At 42.9% G+C, this 23,843-nt stretch overlaps 1 long non-coding RNA gene across 1 annotated transcript in view; it reads right to left on the bottom strand.

Annotated features, from left to right (window-relative positions):
- The window catches only part of LOC135313788 (uncharacterized), a 272,793-nt gene extending 249,033 nt beyond the window's left edge, over window positions 1–23,760 (bottom strand). Inside the window, exons 1-2 of the long non-coding RNA XR_010373283.1 lie at window positions 23,407–23,760; window positions 22,503–22,582 (exon numbers count right to left, since the gene is read on the bottom strand). This is a non-coding gene — a long non-coding RNA (uncharacterized LOC135313788). The remainder of the gene's footprint in view (window positions 1–22,502; window positions 22,583–23,406) is intronic.
- Window positions 23,761–23,843: the final 83 nt, after the last annotated feature.

The following is a 23,843-nucleotide window of genomic DNA, read 5'->3' as shown; positions in this document are numbered from 1 at the left end:
CAGTAGGTCACCTTAGGGTCTTCCCGCCCCCCACGCCCCCCTTTACAGCCACTGGAATGGCAATGTAGAGGACGTTTTGCTAGGCAGGTTTTCAACTTCTGAATTTCTCTCTACTCTTAAAGGCATAAGGGAGGCAAAATATCAGAGGAAGGACTGCACCCCATCTTCGAAGCAACACTACACATGGACTGGAGGAACAGCAATGATAGAGGTCATCTCCCCTCCCAAACTAACCGGAGAGTAAAATATTCTACCACTAACTTGCAGATCCCACCATTTTACTCCTTTTAGGTCACCTTCACCAGTCCCAGCTTAACAGAGATGGGTGTTTGCTTCAGGACGCTGCAGCTGACAGCACACTGCATGCAAAACCCCCGAATGATGAGGGGATGTTAGATAGGAGCCTTTGCTGGAGGAGGAACTAAACATCAGGGCTGCTTCCCAGCCTTTCCCGTGGTTGCGTGCCCTCCCGTAGTTTGGAATTACAGCAGCACTGCACCAGAACCACCTTCACTTCATAATGGCCTGTTAGAGATTGCAGGTGTCATACCATTTAAAGTAGTTTTAAAATTTCTTGGTAAGATGTAGATCATTGAAGTTGCTTGGACTGAAGGTTACCTAAACATCCCAAGCAGCCTGAGCAAGCTGAACTTAGATACAACTGTAGAAAAATGAGCTCTTTCTTAGAAAGCACAGGAAGTCTACAGTACTAAGTACCGATACATACACATCTCACCCAATAATCACTGACACCACAGAATGATTCCACACACAAAAGTATCCCTTATTATATGGATTAAAAAAAATGCTAAGCTACAACCACTTCTTCACCATTAGGGCAATGTTTACTAAAAGAATTTAGGTCTGGAGATTGTGACGTAGGAAACGTCATTATGTTCTACGATACCAATGGGAGTTGACATACTTCAAAAATAATAGGCTTAAAATCATTTTACTTTACCAAGCATGCAGAGTAAGCAGAAATTCAGGATGTCTTCATGGAGGACTAGAGTTCTTACACACAGAGTAATTCTATTTTTTTTTAAAGCCCAGTGTCTCAGGAATTGAATTACTATTTCATTTGAATGCTTAAAAGTACTCATTGTACTACTGAGCACTAGCCTACAAAATCTCAGATGAGTAACTAAGGCCTTATACAATATGTAGAGGTGGGGAAAAAGGATGGCCCGGCTTATCAAGTTCCGTCAGGCTGACAAAATCAAATCAATGTGTACCAGAACTGTATATTGAAACACTAATTTGTGAACCTCAGGGACTGTGTCAGATTCCTGAGTTCGGTTACTTTTCAGAAAAGAGATTTGGAAATGGCAGTGGCAAAGCGCATAATGGCAGACATAACATTAGAACAAAACAAAACAGAAAACCAGTCAAAAAAACAAAGAGATTCTAACACAATCCCAACATCTCAAATCATTCCTTCAGCCCACTTCTATGTTACCATAATACCTTCTATACTACTTTACTGTTTCACTCAAAATTCAGTGAAACAAAACCAACAGGTCGTGGTAAGTCAACCATATAGAAGCTTATCTACGTTTTTATGAAAATATTTTAATTTCTGTAATCAAACAGCCACCAACCTGATGTCCCCTAGTGGCAGATTCTCAGCTGGTGTCAGCTGTCACAATACTCTTGACCACCACAATGAAGGTAGGAAAATTTGTATCACCCAAGATCCATTTCTCACTGTTTTTATAGACGCAAATCACAAACTATCATTTAAACTGGTCCAACAACTGTTCTGTCATTTCTGAAGCATCTGACTGCTTGGTATGAAAATAGGAAGCATATATATATTATGAAATATGGCTCTTTTTACCCCTGTACACAAGATACATGCAGCCACTGCAAACACAGCAAAAGCTGGTACAACAGCTTGGCAGCAAAGGGACAGGTTCTATCATTTCCCTTGAGGAGTCTCAAACTACGACCCCAGGAACAAAGGCAAACACAATCACGTGTCTCTTCTGGAAATTTAGCTGCAATATGTGAAGAACCCAGAGATTCAATTTACAGCTTTTAAAGCAAAAAAGTACCATTGCTCATACATTCTGGCCTCCCAAAGAACAGAGTCCACTAAATTTTACCAGTTACTCCCTTAGGAAGGGCTGCATTTTACTGTATTATATTTCCCAGAAAACAGACTTCCTTCAAAAACAAATACCAAGTGTAGAATCTGCCTTGGCAGCAAGTACCCCAAGAAGCAGCTCTGTAAGGCCAAGAACATTTAAGTGCAGGAAACACAAGGCAACGTGCAAACGGGCACAGACCCGTAAGATCTGGCCCAGCTCCACTCCTCGCCTGTTTTCCACTACAGGAGATCTCTGCAGGCTGTGCACCCTGCAGTCCAGCCAGCAGCAGAGCCGAGCAAAGGAGCAAGGAGCTGCAAGTCAGCCTGACCTCCCAGCACACCGGGGACTGGCAACAGCAGGAAATGAAGGGTAGTAGAGATTAATTTGTGACTAATGGCTAGGGATAGAACTGAGACCATCTGAAACTGCTGGGTTTTGCTACAGATGATATCGGAAAGGCAAAAAGTAAGTCCTCGCTGCAGCCACTGTAAGCAAGCTAGGGTTTATTTCCCCTTTTTGTTATTTATCTCTTTGCCATGAATTAAACAATTTGTCTGCTTTATTTATACTGTCAGTAGTACTGTGTGCCAAGCGTGATATAAAAATTTATTTTTTAGAACTTAATTAGGTTTCCAAAGCCACCAGGAAAACAGTGGAAAGTAGGCATGTGAGAAGAGGGAGGGGAGCATTCTCATGGAATTACGGGTGAAGATCTTTACCAGTTCTTCCTTTAAAAAACCCCAAAACCTGATTCTTGGACATGAACTACTTAGCTGAATTCCTTTAACACAGTGTATATCCTTCTCAGGCGACTGGAATTAAAATTCAAGCCACCAGAAAGAAGCTGAAGTGTATTTCATGATCTCAGGCTTGTGTATTTGTTTATATCCTGGAGTCACTTTGAAAATATCTCCTCAAAACAGGCCAAGCCTCGAACACCAGCACCTTCCCTGAAAAACCAAAATTACAAAGCACTGTGAGAACAAAACTGAAGGGCAGCTGCTGCTAATCAATACTACCAGGTTTTTATTTCTAAAGCTTGTGATACATTTACTAAAAGAAAGCCAGCAGTCAGATTCTGACCTCTGTTACAGCAGGTAATCCAGCATAACCCATCAGAAACCAGCATGGATAGTCTGCATTTATACCAGCATGAAATTCAATCAAGTTGACTCCCACAATAAAGGGGGGGGGGAAGAAATCTGGAGGGGGAGGAATATTTCAAATACACAGCTCAAAAGACTGCTCAACTAATTATTCACAGTGATAAAAGAAAAGGTATTTCAACCATAACAGAAGACAACCTAAATCACACTAAAATTATGTGACAGAACTACAGGAACACAAAGTTTTGAAATGACATAGCGAAGGTAGAATACGAGAGCAAATTCAGATAAAAGGCCACATGAAGAAGTAGATCCTATACAAGAAATAATAAAAAAGGAAAAAAAAGGATTCTAGTTTTGTTACTTTCTATAAAAAGCTTGTGAGAGTCTTATCACTGGAAGGAAAGTGTCTATGTCAGAGAAAGAAAGGAACATAGAGAAGCAGCTCTGAGTCAGGGGAACAAAAGCAGATCAGTACAGTAGCAACAAGTCAGCCGCCAGTCCCAAAACAGTCTGGCACACAATAAAACACACCAGTAATTACCAGCTTCTGAGCAGACTTCGGTGAGAGACAGTGGAAGAGCTGCAGATGAGATGAACAGATGGAAAGACAAAGCCAATCAGGAATCAAAATACACAGTTCCAGCGAGGAGAATCTCCGCCAATGTACATTTTGCAGTCTTTATTTCCGTAACTAGGTCAAGTGATTTTTTTACCCCTTAACTGCTGTCCGCAGTAAAAAGTTCCAAAGCGAGAATGATGGAACCCTAAGAACCCCAAAAACTATTCTGTGCATGCATGGCAAATAAAGACATGGATGAATACACTTATGTTGGAAGCCCGTTAAACAAGGAAGTGCAGCAGAGACACAAAGTTAATTCCAGCAATGCAAACAAATTGCAGTTTGTGGCATAAAATTTAACCAAGGTACAGAACAGCACAGTCCATGAGAATATATGGAAGGGGATAGAATACAAAGTGCTTTCAGAACGACCAGAGTGGTTGGGGGTGGTGGGATTCATATACAATGCTTACAGATGGCAAAAAGCCTTGGTAATTGCATTCAGTTTTCTTATCAATAGGAATTACTTCCCCCCCTTACCCTTAAAAGTTTCTCAATACTCTGCTATCAAAACAAATTTGTGATGTTAATGATAACACACTTTCTCCATTAGCATGCTATCACCACTTTGTGAACACATCAACTAAAAACTCAGGAGCAAACCACTAGGTTGTTCAGGTAAGCGTATAAAATCTAGTCGACTAGTAAATAATCCAAAACATTTCAGCTAACGCTGTACAGACATTATCAACAAAAGGCTTTCTCTCTCTGTTCTGCCCTGCACACTCATTCAAATGCTGCAATACTGGCATATGTGTAGATAATCCTGAGCAGGGATGATTCTGAATGCTAAGCAACAGTTTATTTTGACTGACTGGGAACACAGATTGGCCATTGTACACCAGTTTCCATGTGATAATGCACAACAGCCTCAGCACGCTTTTGGCATAAGACATGGTCCATCATTTCCAAGAAGCAAGAAATTAGTCAATATTTGATCTAAAAAACCCTTGAACACCACAAGAATTACAAAGATGCTGAATGCTTAAGATCACATTCCCTCCTCTGCAAAACCAGGCCTAACCAAAAGCCTGCTGATGTCAATGGAAGGACTCCCACTGCCATCCCTGGTGTTTGGCTGGAACACAGAGGGGAAAAACAGCCTTGCTGGAGTGCAGGGGTAAGGAGAATCATGGCAGCAGCAGGCCTGACTGCTCTGCTCTAGCTGTGGCAGGTTGGCCAGAAGGCTGGGATGGACTCAGAAGACCCGAGACACATGCCGCGTCCTGGCAGGCAATCTTTGATTGAGTCATTTGTCCTCTCTGGACCTCACTTCTGCAGTCCTTCACTCACCTCTTTTGTAAAGGTCTCCAAGATCTCCTGATGTGGTAAAGAAATAAAAAAAAGCATAGCATGCTGAAGCTCCACTGGCCTCTGCCAACACTGATCAAGGCCCAGTCCTCTCTAGACCTCTGTTCAGAGTTTAGCTTCCCACTTTTCTATCTTGTTGGCCAAGAACCAACTTTTGGCCTCCCTGCCAGCCATCTGCAATATAGCTGAACTGAGACACATAACCGCTGAGATCATGATTGAAATCATGCCTTTGAAACAGCAACACAATGCCAGCACCATGAAGGACAGCTGAGTTTAGCTTTATTTTTCAAATGGTTATAAATTTTGTTCACTCATTACAAAGGTTGCTCCTTCATTTTCTTGAGTGAAGAATCCCTTTAGAATGACTAGGGTATTTAAAGCTGTTAAACCAATGAAATTCAAGAGCAAATGAAAAAATAGACAAGATGGGCTCTAGGTAAGAAACTTCACAATCACTCAGAAGTACAAATTCTAAAAAGCTATGAAACTTGTAGAAGAATATAAAATATTTATTATAGTAAGGGAGGCATTAGCTAGCAGCATCGGATTGTATTAAGAAACAGAAAATTTAGACTGAATATTAGGAAAGTGTCCTGACAAAGTGCTATTGATTAGAGAAGTAACATCCTATGGGAATAAGGGAGCCTCTTCAGCTGACAATTAAAACAATTTTGGATTGATAAAAAGCCCAGTAAATGTACAAGGAGGAATAATTCAGTAAGCAGCTGGCTGTTTCTGCCCACAGAAAGCAGTAGTGTTCAGCAGTGCCCACCTCAAATGGTACTCGGGTTTCTCTTCCCCTCCAAAATAAAATCTTAACCAAAGCATTTTCAAACCACTGTTAAACTCACCAGACAAAAGTGCTTTTTATTTATGTTCCATGCTCTGAACTACAAAACTACCTATTTTAGAAACATTAGAGAGTTAATCTGAGGTAGGACCCTAGCTGTAGAAGCAGGCTGATGAAACCAGGAACGTGACATTTAACATCATCTCCCACATACAGCCAAACTCAGCAAATTCTCCATGTAAACCTACTTCCAACACAGCCTTGCTCCAAGCTCAGAAGGAATGAAACCAACCTGACACCTCACCACAGGCACCAGAGTGTTTTGTTACAGTCTTGGGTTCATTATCGTCAGCCTTAGAAGCTTGGAAAAGAGCCCCCGCGTTACAAATTACAGGCACAAGCGGGTCAGGTGAAGACCAGCTTCTCACACAAGGTGAGCCAGAATCACAGGTCCAGATACACTGATACCTGGAGAGGAAGGAAATAAGCTCATTACCAGATTTTTCTGCCCTGTACCCATTACTGGTGACTTTCAGGTCATCCATGTGGAATAGTAGAAAGCTCTTGAGAAAGACTTTAATCACCTGAAACAGAATGCAGGTTTTTAACTCCCCTGGTCTCCTGACCCCACTGCATTCCGGAGCATCTGGAGACTGCTCTGGTTTACATCAGCACCATCTGCACCCCTGAGGACCACGAGTCTTCAGACGAGTAAATGAACAGAGCTGCGCCCTGCCTCATGCCATCCCCTCAGTCTCTCCTGTGTCACCTCAGCCAAAGCAGGATCACTGGGACTCGTGCAGCAGCAGCTTCCAGCAACTACTGTGCACTTTCACTGGCACATAGTTGGGGTGTGGGAATGGGGGTAGCCCTGGATGGTAACGGCCACATCCAGCCCTTCTACTTTACGCAGAAAGCCTGGAGGAGCCAGACTGCAGAGTGGCCAGTCATTCACAAGAAAGGGTATTTTCGGTGGGCTTTCTTGTTTGTTTTTGAAGTTTTGTCTGTTCAGCGTACCTGTAGAAACCAATGCCTGCACTCTCCTGCATCAAGCAGGTCCTGGGCAGAGACTGCTCACTTAAATATCCAAGAAACTTTCCTAATCTTTGTTTTATGCAATTCTTCTATCTCTTGCCAGTCACTGCACTTCCCTTGTTACTCAAAAGCAGCTAGCCAGGTACATCCTGGTAACATAGCTGTTAATGAGAGTAGCTGGGGAGATATGAGCAGAATTCAAGAGGAAGCACTTTGCAAGACGCACACAGGTACCTGGCTGTATCCTGATGGATGAGAGGTTCCTGGCGCTGCTGGCAGCCCCCAACACAAACTGCTGCCCAGGCTGGGGCTCTCTGCTGAGCAAGGTGACACCTGAAACTCACTGACCTGATGACAGAATTCATCATCCACAGCCCAAGTAGGACAGAAGGAGGCTTACTTATATGCTTAAACTGTTACAGACATATCAGCAAGGAAGCAAAATGCATGAGAATGTTTGGGGTTGGAATGGTATCCTTAAGCAGAAGATCTAAGGAACGCTGGTGGCAGCTGGAGTGTTAGTAAAATAAAGGTTGGTTTGGTTTATTAAAAAAAAAACAAACAAACAAAACCCTATTACTCTGTCTTTCTTCAGTGGTACCCAAACACTGTTTACAGAGACAAGAAGGAACACAGTGCTTAGTTATGGCTACCTCACAGCCTAGTACTAACATCATGGAAGCAGTCTCAGATTGTAGCAATGAACAGTACCAGCTAAAGAGTTTTCTCTACAAATGTTTGTTTTAAAGGTGACATGCTCAAAGAATAGTTTTCCACCTTGAATTTAAGTCTTTCACGTGCAATGGCAAGGGAGCAAATGCAACAGGATTACGGCGCAGCACAAACACCAGTCTCAAGTGTCACTGGTACGGAATGCAACGCCCAACTAGACAGCATGAGATGCACAGTACGAAGCTTGACGGCGTGTTAGCTCGGTCAGGTGATGGTGTTTATTCTGAAGATGAACACCAAGGCCTCACTCACTCCTCAGGGGCTTCTCTTCTAAATCAGAACTCTATCAGTACCAGCATTGAAACAGACTGTCTCTGACTGACATCAGGAACTAAATTGCACTTAGAGATATAGGAAGATACAAGCACTGACAAACTATTACAGACTTCACATGCATCTGTCAAATGCAGGCACAACCCACCAAAACAGAACAAAGCAGCCTCTTTCAGACATCATCTCGAGTCCATTTGATATTAACAGTGATATGGAATGCTCTGGAGCCATCCCTCAGACCTCCCACCCACCTTTTCCAAGAAACACTTTAGGATTCGGAAGGTGAAAAAATAAATTTTACAGTATTAACAGCTCTGTTCTGTTCTGGTGTGCCTCGAACGTCTGTGTACAACAGAGATTTGAAGAAGCATGTTCATACCCAGAAAGCTCATATGTTCTTGTAACTCTGACAAATAAGACAGTTTACCTCTTTCTAGAAGCCTTGTCTCATTTGCATATATACACCTAGTAGAAATACAAGGTGATTCATATTTGGGGGTTTAGGATTTTTTTCCCCCCCCGATACTCCATAGCTAACAGAAATCAGTGTCACACCACTGCTGTCAGTGGGTCTGCATCAGCGGTACACATGCTGGAAACAATGCCAGCCTGAGAGCCGCCTTTGGATTTCTCTTGGAGAAAGACAGAGAAACCCAGACACAGTTTAGAAATCCACCCTGCATGCAGGATGGAAGCGTAATTTTCTAGAGATGAACAGAACACTGCAAAGCAGGCAATCGTTTTAACTTCTGCCTATCTCCTCAACCCACAGCGTGTAGGAAGTAAGCTGATAAATATGTTGGTCTGTTCAAGGAGAGGCCACCAAAAACCTCTGGGAAGGCGGCTCTGTATTGTCATAGCTACTAGATTTTCCTAGTCTCACCCAGCACATCGAGCAGCATTGCACTGCCATCTCTTGGCAGATATTTAGATAACAATTTAAGTACTATACAAGTATAGGAATAAATTGACATTAAAAAGACACTAGAAGATACAAAAGTATATACACAGACATGTTTCTCTTACTAGCCAAACAAACACAGACTGAAGCTCTCTGGAAGTCTAGTCTATATCCAGTCTATTTCCCTGACTCTCAAGATTTGTACTTAGACACATCTAAAAAAACAACTCTTAAGAGTTTGAATATGGTCTAAAATCCCTTGGTTTTTTAATTTTTCCACAAAAGTAACAATGGAATGTTATAGCCAGCTTATATGAGTACCAAATAACCACCATTCTGAACTCAAGATTTTATCCACTGGACTAAAAAAAACACTATCAAAATGCCAGCAGAGTTGTGGGCAAAAACATGGCTTAAAGTTCTTGGTGCTTTCAAGTGTATAAAAACATAAATACCGTAATTTAAAATATACAGCAAAGACCAAGACAGGAGTACAGCCTAATGCCACCTGTATGTACTGGAAATGCAGAGGCAGGAGAAAGTAGTTAGTAAGCATTTCTGATGTGCAATGTTTAGTAACTCCCTGTAACATGAGGTCTAGGAGATCACCAAAACCTTGCAAGTAACACCTCCAGAAATCATCACCAGGATTTAAATTTTGACAGTGACCAACTGAAGAAACAATTCAGAGTTAAGCATGAAGACACATCACCAACTCACTGGCGGAAACACTGGCCATCCTAACACCCGCACGTTCCTAACTCTAGTTTCTACATTGAGGCCAGTCTGGCACTCAAGGTGCCTCGCGCCTGCTGCAGACCCCTTCCTCCTGTACCCATACAGTCCATCACATTCCAGTGGCTGAAGCTATACACAACACAGACTGAAAGGCAAGTCTCCCTCAACATCAGTAAGTGTTTTAACAGAGATACCACAGGGGGAGAACGTGCACACACAGCCACCCACTTGAGTTGGGAAAAAAGAGCGATGACTTCTCTGGTTTTGCAGGAAAGCTCCTTCCTAAAGACAGTCACACCCTGTGGAAGGGGAACTTTCTGCGCAGCACTGAGTTGCTTTTCTAATTACCTTTATCAAGCCTTGGGAAAAGAGATGAGGTACGTAAAGACATTAGATACACGAAGACGTGTCTAACTCAGGGCCCTAAAATCTAGTCTAAGAGCAAGTCCCTAAACAATTTGAGAATTTAGTCATACCAAAATCCAGTGGCACTTAGGGGGCACTTATGCCACCCATGATTTCTGTAGCCACATGCAAGTCATCAACTAAAACACACAATGCAGACTTAAGCTACTCCACAGTCCGTGACACAGAAAGCCTTGGTGGCCCTGACAGCACGCGCAGAGCAACACCCAGAAAACGCAGTCTCCAAGCATTGTTTCCTTGGGAGACAGTGGACAAAGAGCAGTTGAATACCAACTCTCACAAAGCACCAAACCTTGCGCCAGTGTCATCTACCATTATTCCATTTGAGCGAACAGAAACAATTTGCAGTAGTTGAAAGCCTGGCCCATCAAATGTGTCTATTTGCAACATGTTATAAGAGAATGACAATGGCATGATCTTAAAAAAAAAACAACACAGAATTATGATGTTGCAAGCACTGTGCTGAGATAAACAAGGTCACTGTCTGCTTACTTGAGATGCAGTTATACGAATTTGACCTTTCTGTAATAAGTGGTAATTTCAGTGAAAACAACCTTTCAGTTCAGAAGGAAAGGGAAGTAAGTCATGTATCCTGCAGTTGCAGTTTATGATGAGACTCCCAGCCCTAATTTAAAGGTCAGCAACAATCCTTTGAAAGCAAGATTGCTTTTCCCTTCTTCCACATTTCATAGAATATCGTCAGGGCTGACTAGTCCACAACAGCAATACCACACAGCTCCCCGGCCAAGAAAACTTCAGCCTTCCCTTCAGTATTTCCCTCCTTATTAGGTGTGCCAAAATTATCAGCAAGAAGGCTGGTACTAAGAATTAATTTGCTAACGTGTATTACAATATTTATATCAGTATTTGCAGTCTGGTAACAAGTAGAGGAACTGAAGACCTTACTATGCTAGGTGGTCTGCATAAAGGATGGGACTGGACAGTCAGCCTGTGCTTCCCTTTCCCTAAAGGGGATCATAAAATATGATGCAGATGGAAATTTTCCTGATTTTGTTTGCCTGTGTTGGGGTTTTGGGGGGGGTTGTTTGTTGGGTTGTGGGCTTTTGTTGTTTTTTGTTTGTTTGTTTTTTAAACCATTCCTAAATTGATTCTAGAAACACCCTGATCTCTATCAAAATTGCTTATTCTTAGTGGCCGTGGCACCAGGAATAATAGCTGCAGCCAATTAATTTTCTTCACTTCTAAGATAAAAAAAAAAATATGTGGACATGAAAACTAGTTACAGCTTTTAAATCCACTATGTTCAAATTAGTTCATGGTTTGCCCTGTGAGAAGGCAAGTGGGTTACCTGCAGCTTTGCTAAGTACTGGTCTTCTACCTCATCCTTATTATTTGACTTCTGTGAGGAACAAGTGTAATGCATTCTCTTTCAACGCCCTGAGCTGCCTTACGCTGGGCTGTGGTAGCAAAGCCCAGGGAACCTGCTTTCCACACCTCTACCCACACTGACAACAGTGCTGTTGGCATCTACGTAGCTGACTTGTACAGCACACCCCTCCAGTGTAGCCTGCTCATTTCATACGGCCGAGCACTTCCAAGTCGTCAGTTACAACAAACAAGGATGACAGCAGGCTGGAGATGACTTTGAAACATATTCAAAACATGTCCTTTTCACAGAGCCCTGCAGCTGGTTGAGACCAGCAACGCTGACCTTATCAAACAACCCCTGTTCTTCCCCTCCCTCACTGGCCGCTGCCATCCCTACTCCCCAGAAGCAGGAAAGGGCAAGTAACTTGCCATAGAGCAGAAGAGAGCTAACGACATCCAAACATTTGGTGATGGTGGCGATTTCAGCTTCTTCCCAGAAGAAGAGCAATTAATTTGTCTGTGTATATCCCAAAAAATTTTCGTGGAAAATTGTTTCTCTAGCTGGACCCTCACTAGGCAAGTAACTTCCGAACCCTCTATCAGTGCAGTTACCTGCTTCAGGAAGGACCATTAAGGGGAAAGCAGTATTACAAATGTAGCCACCAAGCACAAGACGACATCTAGATGGATTCTTCAGATCTTTAAAGTTCTGTACAGAAAATAAATTTTTACTTGCTCGGGTACAGCTCAGTTCCACCTCTGGCTTTTTTTTATTCCCCTTTTTTCTGCTTTAAAACCTGCCAGCATCATTCAAGAGCATGACTCCACAGCGCACAATCATGGTCCCAGCCTTGAAGAGCTTACAGAGAAGCTACAAGGGCTTCTGAGGAGAAACTAGAGGCCGAGGTATGAAGATCGAGCCCATTTGCCGATTCACTCCGCAGGCATCCAGGGGTCGTGTCTCCTGCTACCCGGAGCTTGCACACACAGTGCTGTCGCTGCCGAGAGACTTGCAGATGCTGAAGGGTGCACAATGAGCCCTTTTCTCATGGGTCCCACTCACTGAGGTTGCACTTGTCTGTAAAGCATTCAGAAAAACTGAGAGGTACTTGAAGATTTTCATTTCATTAAACAGTGTTGCAGGGAACATTATGATAGAAATTGAGATATTACATCAAAATTAATAGCTTTGAAAGGTAATTAAACTCTAAGCAACTAGAATGCTACGTAAACTAACTTTTTTTTAGTAAAGGTATTATTTCTCTTTTTTCCTTCCTAAATTACCTTTTAGAAGGAATGCCTAGGAAGTTTTAAGCACTATGCCTTTGAGATAAATTGTATTTAAAGGTTACAGTGCAAAACTAGATATCTTAGTCCTATACAAGATGGCTTATTAATTGACACAGATGCACATACTCATAAATTTGTTCATATAATTTGACGAGGGGAATTGATTTACTATCACAGTGAAATACTACATTAAATGCACGTAATTCTTTACACTGCTCCTCCCCTTTTAAAATCAATGTTTGACTGCATGCTGTACTGAAATATTATTCTATGATCATCAAGTGATTTATTTAACTGCTACAGGACATACAGTTAACATTCATCTATATTCTTATTCTAATTTCACCTTTATGTTTTCTGTTGTCATACCAACAAGGAAAAATTATGGATTTCATTTAAAGCAAAGTACAGTTATGGAGCAGCAAGATAAGATAAGGGACTTCTTTCTTCTCTTACGAGACATCTTTCAACAATACAAATACAAGAAAAAAGCAAAATACAATCCTTTTGAAAGCATAAATAGTACAGAATCCTCAGATTGAAAACTCTGTAATATATTAAGCAAATATTGCTTGGGGAGGGGAAGGCAACACAACCTCCCCCAAACCCATTTTTATTACTGTCATATCATTTAATAAAGGAAAGGCTGCAGACCAAGATGCTACGTGTGACAAGAACTGGAAGGATTTGTTCCACAATCCATCATGCCTGACCCAACATTCGCTGAAGATAAAAACAGTTAGTCGTGACTCAACCTTCTATTTTATTCATGGAGCAGTAGCGTTTTCCATCAGCCTTAGCTTACGTGCATTTTGAGATAACTTGCATTCCAACAGTTCTTGGGAGTTATTAACTAGCAAGACAAATCACAGAATCCCAGAATGGCAGGGGTTGGAAGGCACCTCTGGTCATCACTTCATCCAACCCCCTGCTTGAGCAGGCACACCAGACCACGTCCAGGCGGGGGGTGAATGTCTCCAGGGAAGGGACCCCACAGCCTCTCTGGGCAGCCTGTGCCCCTGCTCTGGCACCCGCACAGGGAAGGGGTTTGTCCTCATGTTCAGGGGGAACTTCCCATGTTCCAGCCTGTGCCCGTGGCCCCTTGGCCTGGCGTTGGGCACCACTGAAAAGAGCCCGGCCCCATCCCCCTGACACCCACCCTTCAGATATTTATAAGCACTGATGAGATCCCCCCTCAGCCTTCTCTTCTCCAGGCTGAACAGACCCAGGTCTCTCAGCCTTTCCTCACAAGGGAGATGCTCCAGCCCCTGACCATCTTGGTAGCTCTCTGCTGGACTCTCTCCAGTAGATCCCTGTCTTTCTTGAACTGGGGGGTCCAGAACTGGATGCAGCACCCCAGATGTGGCCTCACTGGGGCAGAGCAGAGGGGGAGGATAACCTCGCTCACCCTGCTGGCCACACTCCTTTCAACGCACCCCAGGATACTCTTGGCCTTCTTAGCCCCAAGGGCCCAGTGCTGGCTCAGGGTCACCTCGCTGCCCACCAGCACTCCCAGGTCCTCCTCAGCAGAGCTGCTCTCCAGCAGTTCAGCCCCCAGCCTGTGCTGGTGCAGGGGGTTGTCCCTCCCCGGGGGCACGACCTTGCGCTTGCTGTTGTTGAATTCTATGAGGTTCCCCTGGACCCAGCTCTCCAGCCTGCCCAGGTCTCACTGGATGGCAGCACAGCCTTCGGGTGTATCAGCCACTCCTCCCAGCTTGGTATCGTCAGCGAACTTGCTGAGGTTACACTCTATGCCATCATCCAGGTCATTGATGAATATGTTGAACAGGACTGGCCCCAGCACAGACCCCTGTGGAGAAACCCGATTAACACGACAGTCTCGGAGTGCACTGAGTTAATTTCAAATTCAGTGCAACAGCCTTTGTGTGCTCATCTTTTATGGCTTGGAAGATGACCACAGTGTTTGCCAAGATGAAACTGTACATTTCCCTCTACACTTACATTGATTTTGGGCTCATGCTGACTGGAAATACGACTGATACATAGCACATATGCCTGAAGACACCCTGAATCAGTTCAACACACAACTGAATTGACAGGTAGTCACTAAAAAGAACTACTCCAACAGGAATATTTACATGCACTATGTCACACGAGCAATGAGAAATCAAGAGCAAGAACCTAAGTTATTTATTTAAAAAAGGAAGCCCCCCCCCAAAAAAAGAGAGACTTGATTATACGAAATTTTTATTACACTGTATTCTATGGGGTTTAGAGATGAGACAGTCAAAGTCACAAGGGTTTCCAGAAATGACAAACATTCTGAGGGAAGGGAGGGGAAAGGAAAGTAATTGTACCATCTCATCCATCATCTGGGATCTTCACTCAACAGAACAGCCTGAAGTAGACCTGGAAAGAGCCAGATATATCTAGATTCTCAGTTCTGAGACAACAACTTCAATCAATATAGTCCTTCAGAACAAATTAAGTTAGAAAGTTTAACAAAGATGAAAGCCAAGCTCTTGACTTTCAGCCCACAACACATGTCCATTGTCCAACAGGGCTCACTGCACCAGGGAACCATGGCACAGTGGGAACATGCTTTTCCAGACACTCTCAGTTACATGAGAACCATTTCTAAGTTAAATGGGAATAGAAGAAGTTACCTGATCCCATGGAAACTACGTTGTTCTTAGCTTAAGAGAAATAGCTAAACCAGGATAGAGTCTCCCAAATGACTGCTAAATGACAAGGATAAATTAAAAAGCCAAAACACATTCTGAAAACTCCTGGAAGAGCTATTTTTTCATATTGACAGTTAATTTCACTTTAATTAGAAACACAACAGTAACTCAACTAACAAAGTGGAATTCCAACAAAAATTTTCAGAACATATAGAATCACAGAATGGTTTGGGTTGGAAGGGACCCTAAAGATCACCTAGTTGCAAGCCCCTGCCATGGACAGGGACACCTTCCACTAGACCAGGTTGCTCAAAGCCCTGTCCAGTCTGTTCTTGAACACAGCCAGGGACGGGGCATCCATAGCTTCTCTGGGCAACCTGTTCCAGTGCTTCACCACCCTCAGAGTGAAGAATTTCTTCCTTATATCTAATCTAAACCTACTCTTTCTATTTAAAGCCATTAACCCTTCTCCTGTCACTACATGCCTTTGTAACAAGTCCCTCTCCAGCTCTCTTATAGGCCTCCTTCAGGTACTGGAAGGCCACAATAAGGTCTCCCCACAGCCTTCTTTTCCCCAGGCTGAACAACCCCAACTCTCCCAACCTGTCCTCATAGGAGACGTGCTCCAGCCCTCGGGTCATCGACGTGGCCCTCCTCTAGACCTACTCCAACAGTGTATACATTAAATATTTCACAAAATGTATGTGAAGTTACATACAGCATGAAGTCCTTCCATGCTTTAAGCAATCTGACTTTTTAATAAAAGCAACTCAAACACTCAAACATAACTTAGTTAATGTGTATGTAAGTGCCACATCTGTGATAACATACAACATACTGGTTAATAATAATGTTATGACCTTTAAGAAAAGGTTAAGCAAAGAAAAAAAGCAATCACAGGTTTGGTACAATAGCATGAAAATAAGACTTCCAGAGTCCCAGAGAAGTAGTTTCCAAATAAAGTCCTAATACTTCACCAAAACTTTCATAAAATTTCATTAAACACATTCTGAAGTTCTTACTATTTATTAAATACACATTGATGTTATGTAAATGGTAAAAACACACAAAATACAAAATGCCATAATTTTGTATTCATAACTAAAAATTAAAAAAATACATGCCTGTTCAGGAGGAACAGAATGCTTCCCTAGCTACATATCCCAGGGAAACAGTATTTTGGAAAACACATTTGATTGTTGTTTAGGGTCATCCTTAAAAGTATGTTTACCTCTGCTTCTCTACCTTTGGTCAGATGCTCTCCCTTCCCTGGCAAATACTGAGGAAGATGGAGGATGCAGTTACAGCGCACGGCAATTCTTGTTAAGTCTCCAGCCTGACCGTAAGACTAAAAAAGACATTATCTTCCTTTGGTCTCCCAAGTGAAATTCTCCATGGAAGTTTCAGACACCAGTTAAACAGACCTCTTGTGATGAGAAAGGAGTTGCATCTCAAATAAAAACAAGGTGAGGTCTGGGGGAATACGCTTAATAGTAGGGGAATGCATCTTCATGAAACAAAAGAAACCCGATGACCCCACCATTGTGAACCCTTCCTGACAGTGTGCAGATTCAACCTCTGCAGTGACCAGCCACGCCTCAGAGCAAAAAAAAGGTCAGTATTGCTTTCTACATACAAAAATGCAATGTAAAGGCTAAGATGACATGTATCCCTGAAATAAACTTTAGATATCCCTCAAAAGCCAGCCATGCAAAGCCATCAGTAACTTTCTGAGGAGGAGCAAGACCTACCCCGGCACCAGACACGCACATCGATCACAACCACCTTCGTGACTGCCCCATGCCCACCAAACCGGCGAGCTCCCAACAGGCTCCAGCCCATTGCCACAAGATACCATCGTCACTGTCAGCTCTAACAGGAAACTGAAGCTTGACCTCAGTCTGCCTTCAGCTGTGAATTCCACAATACATAGGAGTCAAAGACATAATGGATCATGACATATCCACCTGAACAGCCAGGAAAGCACTCGCTGCATGAGAACAGTAACTCAGACTACTACAGTCAAGTATATCTGGCACAGAAGACACTAGAAGCACAGCCTAATAAAAATGCAAAAGCTACCGTGCCGCACCAACCATAAACTAAATCACCCTGTATAGGCAAGGGTCAAAGAAACTGCACAACCACCATTTAGGTGGAAAGCAGCCCAGCAAACCTGCAGAGATGCGCTCTCAGCTTCATTTACTCATTTCCTGCAAGCACTACAATGTGCGCTTTGGACTCCGGCAAACTGCTGAAAAGAAGCAGCACGTGAAGTGAAACTATGAACCAAACTGCGCAGCAGAAGCCTGCTAAGCACACTACAGCACTAATACATCCATTAGAAACAATCCCTTGAAACTCTCCATTACATAGGTAGCCCATAAAAGACCTGAATGGTGGGCAAATGCGTTTTCCTTATCTATACAGGGCTTGCCAGAGGTCACTGAGGTCAAATGAAGTTTTTTCATACATGGCAGATGGGGAGGACAGAAGAAATTTGACGTGCACTTCAAAGGGAAGAAATTCCTTCTGTCTGCGAGGCAGTTCTATGTCTCACTTAGTAATGAGTTTCTTCTGAAGAAATATTGAATCTGGTTAACTGGAATGCTGTTATACAGCATTCTCTATTAACTAAATTAGAATAATACGCTCAGGACAGATTCCCTGCAAAACTTTATTACAATTTTCACAAGTAGATGGGTAGTCCATCTAGTCTCTGCAAGTGGCTCACCTACTGCTGACAGGCCAAAATACTTGATAGATGCAAATCTGTTTAACCAAAATACATCCTGAGACTAATTTTCACTGGAACACAATGCTATTAATCAGGCAGCAATTTGCATGGCAAGATCTGAATTATTCCCATTGTTCTGAACTTGTTCTGTTTACATCTGAGGATGTGCCAAAATCTTAAGTTATGTAACTTTTTTAGTCATATGAAAGTCAAGGCTTTGTGAGTTTTTTTGTGTATTGGCAAAGAGATTTATGGTTCATATTACCTCATCGATGCCGCAAGAGCAGCACGAGAGATGAAATGCAGAGCCCTGTGATAACCAAGAACAATAGCTCAGCCACTGGTTAACTCGTTTCATGCATTTCTGCGTCAGTTTTCTTATCTGTACAAGAAAGGAAACAAAGTTCATCTATCTCTGCAGAGCACTTGGAGATATTTTGATAAGCTATGTTATTCAAACACAGCATTTTCCAAGGTCAGCCTTCTCTGCACAGCTAAGGCATACTTAAATAAGCTGAACTTCAACTTCTTTGGATTTACAAACACGATTACCAGGCATTTCATTCCAGCACCCATTTACTTATGGAAGATTTAGCCAGCTCATTAGCACACAGCAGGAGACAGCTTCACCAGGCAGAAGCCCCAGGCTCAGGAATGACCCTCAGAAGTCCTGCTTCCAAACTCAGCAAGGGCCAGGTGTGACTCACAGATAATGAGCTCGGCCTTGCAAAAAGCAGGCAGCATGCCAGCCAAACTCCACTGCACAACGCCACTGCAGACTCTCTGCAAAGACTGCAGTCTCTCATCGTTTCAAGTTCTCAGCCCATAAAGTACTTTAATGTGCTTTATAAGCTAAAAGCATAAATGAATTGAGCTGTAATGACAATTCCTGGTTTCCTAGCTGAGCAATTAGTAGAGAGTATTGATGTACTTATTACTTTTTAAAAAGACAGTAACAGCAATCCAGTGCACAGCGGGAAACCATACCTGCGGTCAGTCACATGTTTATGACTAGTACTGAAGTACACATAGCATATCTTAAAATACCTGCAGAGAGGTCTGAGAACGGTTAAAAATAGGAAATATGTTTTGACTCCCCATCTTCAAGTGACAGACTACCGTGCAGAGAACAAGGAGGCAGTTAGGGGAGCTGCATTCATCACCTGCATGTGGTAGACATCTCATATTGAGAAAAAAAAAACCCAAACCAAAAACCTTTACACCTGGTGTTTCCACAATTCTCTGAGTACTTAAGAGGAGACGCTGGTATGCAATATTAGATGTCTCACATCTATATATCCTGCCTAAATATACTGGAGAACATTTATATTCTACTGGTTTACTATTAAACACCAATAAACTGCAGGTGTCATAATAAATCAAAGTACCTTTCTGCATTACCAGCACTTTTTAAAATTTGGTTGATTGTAATGAGTCTTCCAGCCACGAACCCAAGAACGAAACCCTAACAGGGCATGCATGTTTTATCCCATCTGCCCAGCCAAGACCGCATGGGGAACACACCACCACCTCAGTGTCTAGACGCTAGTCAGAACATTGTCACTCTACTCCACTTAATGGGATATTGATTTTTTATACTTCACTCTCTGCAAATCAATATTCTAATAGACACACAATAGACTGGCAGAAGGATAGCGAGTACATGCCCACTAACCCAATGGAGATGGCTATCCAGAAATGAAGGTGGAATCAAAAGAAAATTTAAACCTGTGACAAGAAGAGCAGCACAAAGAGAACAGTCTGTAAGCAAGGGAATTAAAAAAATTTAACTAAATTAAGATTAACTACAGAAGGAAGAAGATACAACCTAAAGAGAGCATGGATAAGGCAGCTAACAACCCCTCAACTTGGGAATGACAGACTTAAGTTCCTTCGGGCTGTCTGCACTCTTTGCCACAATTTCAGAAGCACTTTAGGTCTCCTATAGGAAACGTCTCCAGTAATGTATATCACACAGATGTACTTCCCTTTAAAGTAAAATAGCAAATGAAAGTATCTGAGAGCTATCTGAATAGCCTATTCAGAACAAAGACAGAAGCCACGTGCAATGTAAAACAAAATACTTAAAAGGAATACCTTATTCTTCCAGAGATTGGTTCCATAGGAAGCTAGGAAGCTGAAGGGAGCCTTCAAACAGGCTCTTTTAGCAAAAGGCCTTCTTCTGATCACCTCTTTCTGGTGCAGGCAGCAAACAACTTTTATGTTATGGAATTTAGAGTGAAAGTGGCCATCTTGCACAGCCTGTTAACTAGCTGGTGGAACTTAAGGCAAGCTTGAGACAGAAAACACTCCAATGGTTCAGTCAAATGTAAGACCAGTGCAAGGGTGTTCCTGGGGCAGAGTATCCCCGTACACCAGTGCACTGGGAACTGACCAAGTGCCAATCCCACGGAAAACCACCTCAGGGGTTACAATGGAAGCCAAGCTGCAAATAAGCCTGAAGTGCACCCTCTCCGCAAATAAGGCAAACCTCACGCCAGGCTGCACAAGCAGGAACACAAGGGAAGTTATTAAGGCTCTCTACTTGGCATGATGAGGTAGCAATCCAAGCTGTGGCCAGTTGTCAGCCCTTCGGCTCAAAAGATATGTAGAAAAATTGGAGATGGTCCAGCAAAGGGCTACCAAGATGGTTGGGAGACTAAGCATATGACCAATAAGAAAAGTTTGAGGGACATATGCTTGTTTATTCCAGCAAGGAAGACACTATGGGGTAATCTAAAGGAACACTATGATGAGGAATTACAAATACGACAGTGTCAAACTCCTCTCAGTAGCGATAAATAAGGCATTAAGGCAAAAAATTGCAGCTAGGGAATTTCATTTAAAAAAAAAAAACCTCTCACTGGGAGACTGGTGCAGCCCTGAAACCAGTACCTAAATAGGCTGTGAAATCTCAGGTTTTGTGAGTTTTCTAGTAGTCATCTCAAGAAAGCCACAGCTCACCCAATCGAGTATTGGCAATACCCACACAGCTGAAGAAGGGGTTGCACCACATCAAGTTCCCTTCCAACTAACAGTACTGATGCTGACACCGTGAATATATGAAATCACTGCATTATGAGATTTATTCGCTTCCACCACATTGACATTAGAAAGAAATCTCTTAGAAAATGCCTCCTTGATTCCAGGGCCTTCTGCCTGCCCGAAAAGACAAGAAGCTTTCTATCTAATTTCTTCTAGACCAGGATTATGTCCAGTTTCCCGAGCACAGCTCCCTTACTTGCAGTCTGATGAGTCACAGGTTCACACACGCCCCTGAGCTCCACCACCTTGTTACAATATACAGCATCAGCCACAGAAATTCAGTGAAGTGAGGTGAAGACAGCTCCCAAATGAGCTCACTGTTCTGGGCACAGTTAACCTTCTAAACAGCAATTATCAGATGGATATTACGAAATCTGAGGAACTGCAGAGAACAGTCATAAAAATGATTAAGGATCAGAAAACATTATTTATACAGGTAGAAAAACCAATGTTGCATTCAACGTATCAAAGAAAAATTACTCATATTGTCTTATCCTAGAAAAATGCAGAAGAAATTCATAGCTGCACCAGGCGTCTTAGTTCAGCATCACAAAGTTCACATACAGGTCACTCTTTCAGCTCCATGTCAAGCTTTTTTTTCAACAGCAGTTTTCCATAACAAACTGAAATGTGTTTTCATCAAATTTTCACCCAACCTCGACATCTCAACAGTTCAACCCATTCATAGTTCAATACAATAGAAGCCCTGGGTGGAAGAAGTAGGAGGAAGAGAAGGAAAACACTGGATTTGCCATGAGCTTTTGCTGATTTCCAAAACCCATCTCCTGTACACATAAGCAATCTGTTTCTTTTACTACAGAGTAATGACTCATTACTTCTGTCATTTAAAAATGGAAAATAATTCCATCTGGTACTGAGAATTAGCAGCCAAATTACGTGTGTCTTGATCTAAAGGTCAATCTGGTAATAACCAAAAGCCCTAAACTACAAAACGAAGTGTATTTTAATATCTGCAATCATTCACCATTTCAGCATCTCTCATAAAACTGATCTACCATGTTCCCCACAATGACAAGTGCTCACAGGATGAAAGCATGAACCCAAGGCAGGCAGGGCTCAGAGGCATCCACAGGAAGCTGTACTGCTGCTTGGGTGGACAAACCCAGAGTGACAGGCTGTGCATATTTAAAGCCTTCCACCATTTTCATGTTCCATTCCAGTTATGAATTGCTGATGCTACAGGTACATTTCCTTTACGTTGACAGCAGCATACACTGATACAAGGTTTAAAATTGATCAAAGTCTTCCTCAAAATTATACTGCCCAGCTATGAGGAAGCACTGACCTCACCTTCCCTTCTCTTACAGACTGAGTGCAATCCTAAACAACCCTGTTCATTATCTTCCAATCAATTCTGCTATCCCCATTAACTGTCCAACCCACAAACTTCACTGTCCCATCTTACCTGTACCTCTCCTGGTGCTCCTCTTCACAGGCAGGAGGAAGAGAACACAACAGGTAAAGACTATTCCCATTTCATGAATGCTGCAGAAAGAGAGATCAGAGAAGTCATGTCAGTATCCACAGCATGGAAAGTGACACGTAAATAATACCTTGTTGGAAGATGCACAGAGCACGCTCTAGTGATTTCTGTCTCTTAAGTCTGAGGAGCTTGTTTGTGGAGGTGGTAATTGATTTCAGAAGGAAAACACATGGTTCACACAAAGGGAAAAAGGAGGTGAAAACATAGTTAAGAGCTTCCTCAACCTTAGGACCCAAAACACCTGACCCAAGGGGCAATTAGAAGAGCCAGCGGAACCACCAGCATCCAGGGAACACAAGCCTGATTCCTTTTTCCTAGCCACAGCTCACTTTGCTGTTCATAGAGAAGAGTCAAAGCCAGTCGTGACTGCTCCTCTCTTACCATCCTGCACAGAGGCAATTTTGTCATGACTGCTTTAGAAGAACATCATATGTAGTACTGGCAAGGCCTTCCAGATCAAGCCAGAGCTTGGTTCCTTGGGTCCCCATCTCCCTTCATCCAGAAAACTAATTTGACAGAATTATCTCCTGGCAAAGCAGCCAAGGGGAGGAGTAGGGACCTGCTCAGGATTCCTGTAGGTTCAGATCCTTTTTCCATCCCCAGACAGGAGATGCCTGCCATCTCTGCTGCTCAGCTACACCTGGCAGAATTTCCATGCCTTGTAAGATCTGAACACAAGAGTTCCTACCCACATTACAAAACATTCACTTATTTAAAAAACAAAAATATAAAGTAGCAATTAAAAGTGTAAACCAGCCAGGAAGAATTTAAAATAAACAAACAAAAAAACCCCTCAAAGTAAAAAATAAACCCCAAACTCTAATACCTTCAAAATATGCAAGGATTTACACGTGAAGAATTAAAATAACTCAGTAGCTTATAATTAACATTTAAAATTCCTTGGTGTTGAGTACTTTCACATCACACAAAGCCGCACCGGTTTCTGGAGGGGCAGCCCCGTCGCAGACAGTGACCCACGGTGGCGGCCACACCTCCTCGCCCCAGCCCCCAGCAAAGGGCCGGCTCATCCTACGGGCGCACGGCGAGGCGGAACCCCCACGCCACCCAGTTCAACTCAGCCCAGCTAAGCTCAGCTCAGCTCAACTCAGCCGAGCCGAGCTCAGCCCAGCCCAGCCACACGGCAGCAGGCAGCCCAGGTCCAGCCCGGCCTCGCTAAAGAAAGGAGTACCACAAGATGGCGGCTCCCGCTCCCGCGCCGCCGCTCTAAGTGAACACAGCGCCTGCGCGCTCTTCCCTCTGCCC

This window comes from Phalacrocorax carbo, chromosome 6, assembly GCF_963921805.1.
Source record: "Phalacrocorax carbo chromosome 6, bPhaCar2.1, whole genome shotgun sequence".
Lineage (NCBI taxonomy): Eukaryota > Metazoa > Chordata > Aves > Suliformes > Phalacrocoracidae > Phalacrocorax > Phalacrocorax carbo.
The sequence above is the reverse complement of the archived record's forward strand: the minus strand, read 5'-3'. Positions and strand labels throughout refer to the sequence as shown.